Genomic DNA, 5,525 nt, shown 5'->3' with positions numbered 1-5,525 from the left:
GCTACCTCAGAATTAAAAAGTTCAGTCTGACATTTTTAGTCGTTTTGAGTTACTAAGACCACGAGATCAGAAACCAAACGTTCTATCTCCTCCATATTATCCTATCAATCTGCTCTATCGAAATCGTAAGATTATTCGGAGTCATTATCAATACATTCAAAGAACTGCATTTGAAAAAGTTTGACATGTTTCAAATTTCTCAAAACTAGGTACTGAGCAGATAGAACTTTGTAATTCTAAGGTGGTGCTCTGTCCATCTGCTAGGATGGAATATCTCACTCAGCCTGGATAACTTGTGGCAGGGCGGTTCGAAACTGTGCGCCCCTTCAATGATCTAAATCGTGTCAAACAAAGCCTATGAAACACAATATTTTATTTTACAGTCAATTATTCCACAGAGTTTTTGTTTCATCGATGTGGCTATCGTCTGTGTACGAGATTACTAAAACACGGTTTGCAGAGGAATTCAAAGACGAAACATACCAGTGTCCATAGTATAATGGTTAGGCTCTTAATCTTTAACGCAGATTACATAAGTTTATTCCTTCCAGGAGAAATCATTTTATCGAGTGTCTCTGTCTTAGGATGTCATCATCATCATCCGGTGCCTTGCCGACTGGCGTGGGCGATCATGGACCATCACTTCCCTCTTTCCTGCGTTGCAGCGACGGTGTCTGTTGTTCTTGCTGTTTCCAGCCATGGTGTTAACTTGTCCAGTATCTTTTCCCTCTGTCTGCCTCTGCCTCTCTTTCCATCAGATTTGCTTGTTGTTACAATATTCTCCCTTGCTTCTTTCCGCATTGTGTGTCCAATGAAATTTGGCTAAGCTTTCGTGTATTCGTCATACGCTGTCGTCTTTTCAATTTGCTTCAACCAAGACTTCTTCCTTAGTTTTTCTAACTGTCCATGAGATTTGGATTATACTTGACAAAGTAAAGCTGCCCGTAATTGAATAAATTGGCCTCGGTGGCCTAGTGGTTAGGCTACCTGACTCGTAATCGTGAGGTTGCTGGTTCGTGGGTTCGAGTCCTGGGCCCGACGTTGTGTCCTTGGGAAGGCACTTTACACGATTTTTCCTCACTTCACCCAGGTGGGAATGGGTTCCCGGCAATAGACAGCATATTAAGATCTTGTCAGTATGTTAGTGTTTCAGGGCCTATAAATGGCCGCTTGCACTGTATGCTTCCCAGGAAGTTGAGATTGTTTCAGAATGCTCTCAGGTCTGCTGCTGAGGTAATAGTATAGATTGCAAAGCGCATAGAGCTTGCTGTAGAGCGGGGATATACGCTATACAAATGCTATCTATTATTATAAATTGGGGCATAAAGCATGCACCACATTAGCCGCAACAGCAACGGGAATAATACATTTGTTTGGACATAATTATTTCTGCTCGTTGTTTGAAAGACATACACCAAATCGTTACATTGGAAGTAGCCTGAACAAATTTCAAAGTTCAATTCTCGGCATCTTTTAATTGAGTTAATTCTTATTTGTGAAGCTTAAAACATTGATTTTTTTCCCTTCTTCAATTTTTAATTTTCCATCTTGAACAAAAGAAGTCTCTCGCCGTTTAGAGGGCGAGTATTACTTGTACTGCAGCGGTTACACGTTGGACACTACAAGACAGCGAAGCCCGTCCTTCCTTCCTACATACAAACTATTTTGATTTCTTCTCTTTTATTTCTTACTCGGTTTAATCTTTTTTTAAAATGTAAGCAAAAAGATTTCTGCATCCCTCAGATTTCGCTATGAGCGTATTTGCCCCCCTCCCCTATGTACACTGTTTACATCTTTTATGAGGCAGGTTTCAACATTGCTTATAGTTGCCCTGCTTTGAGTTAAAAAACAACAACAACCCGAACAAAAACTACCAACCAGCACCAACAAAAGCAGAGAAAAAAAAAGACATAAAATCATTCCCCCACATGACCTCTGCTCTAACCAATAGACAGCACTAACAACATAGATAACATTTGTATACCGCAAATTCCCACTCAACAGAAAACTCTGTGCGCTTTACAATCTATATTATTATCACAGCAGAGCTGATAGCATTCTAAAACAATCTCAACTTCCTGTGAAGCATACAGTGGAAGCTGCTATTTTATAAGCGCTAAAACACTAACATACTGACAAGATCTTTCGCTGTCTATGGCCACCTGGGTGAAATGAGGAAAATCCTTGTAAAGTGCCTTTCCCAAGGACACATCGTCGGGCCTGAGGCTCAAACACTCGAACCCACAACCTCACTACTACGAGTCCGGTAGCCTAACCACTAGACTATCAACGCAACACATTTAATAATGATAACGAAAACTATAATTACAAAGCAAGGGAGGGACACATTTTTAAATTTCTGGTTCATTTGCACCTAGGTTACCAACTGCCCTCCCCTTTTTGCACCCCCTCGCCCCCCTCGCTCCCATCCCCCCTGTCCGCCACCCACCCTATCTGTCCCACTCCATTGTGCGTGTTCTATTTTAAGACACATCCACGGCCGCGAAACTATCAACGCAGCATAATTAATAAAATAATGAGAATGTAAACGATGATTCCCAAGCAAAGGAAGGGCACGCTGTTTTTTATTTCAAGTTCACTTGCACCTAAGCTACCCCCTTCCACCCCCTTTTTGCCCCCTTCGCCCCCCTTGCTCCCACCCCTCTGATTTCCTATCCACCACCAACCCATCCGTCCCACTCCATTGTGCGTGTACTATTTCAAGAAACATCCATGGCCGCGAAACTTTTCATTTGGCCCAGACTCATTGTTCTGTAAAGTTCGGTGATCAATGTCACCCTTTTCCACCCACCACCAGAAGAACAAAGGGCTGATTCGTAGCTCTCGACTAGATTGATGGGTTTTCACGGTTTTAAAAAAGTGATTTGACAGGTTCCACTTATTTTTTGCTGTCCGCATAGGTTCGGCTTTTTCTTGCCACCTGTCTCCATCGAGTGATTCACGTAAGTTATTTCGAGCCTGGATTTTTAAAAACATCCCTTGGCTAAGACAATCTGGCCCTGTTTAGAATCTATTCTGATCGAAAAAGTCTAATCGAACTCTTTCTGTACCTAGTGCCAGCAAAGAGGGTACATAACAAGATAGTTCACTCAGCCAAAAAAGTGTCCGCGAAAGTCCGCGCATTGGATCAGATGACACTGCAGTCTTTGTTTTGAAGCTTTCTTTCGTTTCTCCAGAAGAAGAATAGGAATAGCACAGTTTGTAGTTTCACTTTTATTGTTTTTCACACAAGTAGGGTAACTCTGATCTCAAAGTCCGCAAGTTGTCGAAGAAGGCGCCACCGGATTTTTATAAATGTCTCAAAAAGAGAAGGGAACTGTCTTGTTATGTACGATCTTTGGTGCCAGTACATTGACACTACGTGTTAAGCAGTTCTGATTTCTCAAGTGATAAAACAGTATATCAGAAAAAGAGATGATAACAAAATATGTGAGGCAGCGTGGTGAAATCAGGCACTCCTCAAAATACATGTAGCAAAATTGGAGAAACACGCATTTTTCTGCCAGTATGGACATTTTTATAGCAATATTATTTTTTGGCTTAACCTCTTTTATGTCCATATGAAAACACATTTGCGGGTGAATTTACTGAAAAACTTTGAGCTAAAGGCATAAAGACTCTTTAGCTATTATAGTTACCAAACTTTAGCGGCTATTTTCTCGCTAATTTCACCACTGAAACCAGGCGACCTTACTTCCTTCGATCGCAAATATGTCGAGTTCTATCCAAGATAAATGGATATTTATTTCATTGGAAGCAAGGCAATTAAATCAGCTTTCAGATGATACCAATAACTCCACAAGCCCAACAACTGACGAGAGCATGATTCCACCACGCTGCCTCACATATGGTTTAATCTCTTGGAATTCGATCCCACGACGTTTCAAGCCATTCTATTTTTAGAATTCTCACCAATACTACAACGGGATCTTTCAGGAGGATGCCGAACAGAAATTTCAAAGGACACTTTAATTTCTTTCATAAGATTTACTCCTTTGTCTCTTTCCAAACGCTTTTTTAAAGAATCTCCTCCCTTTCATCCAGAAGTAGGTGCGCTGATAGCTAAATTGCTACAAAGTTTGCCTGCTTTGCAGATAACTGTGGTTCGGATCCATGACGGCTCCTTCTTGCAAACGTGTGTCATTTTGATCCTTTCAAAACGCTCCATCGTCAGGGCTTGTAAAAAGGACATAATAAAAACGTGAAGAGCTCGTCTGTGAAACAACCCAACAACGCTTACAGAGGTGTTAAATCAATGCATTGCCATTCAATTCTATTATAAATGTCAAGTTTCAAGCTGAGTGGCTGCCCCCCCCCCCCCCATACACACAAATTATTCAGTTCAACCCACTTACAAAGTAATCAATAAATTCCTAACTGAGAACTGAGAATAATATGGTAGAAGTGCAAGATATATTTTTCGTTTCTCTTCTTCGGTATATTGGTAATCATGTGATTAACTTTGACACCAACGGCGTAGAAGGTAATTAAAATCATGCATACAGAGCCCAGGAAAATTTTAAAAAAAATAATGAAAAGCTGAGGGCATGTCAGGAGACCTCTAGTACAACTTGACCTGCCCCTCTCGATTACAATGGGTGGACACTTCTACATCCCGTAAAAATTTCTTGACTGGATAAAGTTGGACCAGTATATTATCTTTTGTATTTGTGTTATAAGGAACCGGAGCGTAAATCCCCTTTCTCGCCTTTCAGGCATTAAAGAAAAATAATAGTGTGCCTCTGTGTTCATCATCATACGATGCCTTGCCGACTGGCGTGGGCGATCATGGACTTCCACTTCCATCTGTCCTGCGTTTCAGCGATGGTGTCTGTTGTTCTTGCTGTTCCCAGCCATGTTGTTAACTTGTCTAGAATCTTTTCCCTCGGTCTGCCTCTGCCTCTCTTTCCATTAAACTTGCCTGTTGTTACAACAATCTCCAATATGTTAATTGTACCATAATACAATCATTGTCTTCTTCGTCAACAGGATCATGTTGTTGGCATATTGATTATTATTTTATGTGTACTGATACCGTCGAATTAGGCGTTCGTCAATTTTTGAGCATACATAGATATTGGATTAACTATTTCCAACCAGAACGGTTGTGAACTGAACAAACACTGTGAACTGCACCTACCAGGACTGTGAACTGTATCCGGATTGTGAACCGAACCAACACTGTGAATTGTGAACTGTGAACTGGATCAGGATTGGGACATGAATTAACACTGAAATGTGAAGTGTACCAAGACTGCAAATTCGTCCAGCAATGTGAACTGTACCAGGATTGTGAACTGAGCCAGGATTGTGAACTAAACAAGGATTGTGAACTTTGGAAGAACTGATAAGCTGTAGCTAACATGTCGTCTTCTCAGGGACGGGTAAGTAAACTGCCTTGGCTATTCTCAGGGACGGGTAAGTAAACTGCCTTGGCTATCTATCTATATATCTATCTATCTATCTATCTATCTATCTATCTATCTATCTATCTATCTATCTAT

Source organism: Aplysia californica, unplaced genomic scaffold, assembly GCF_000002075.1.
Source record: "Aplysia californica isolate F4 #8 unplaced genomic scaffold, AplCal3.0 scaffold00323, whole genome shotgun sequence".
In the NCBI taxonomy this organism is placed as follows: Eukaryota; Metazoa; Mollusca; class Gastropoda; order Aplysiida; family Aplysiidae; genus Aplysia; species Aplysia californica.
This window is presented reverse-complemented; position numbering follows the sequence as displayed.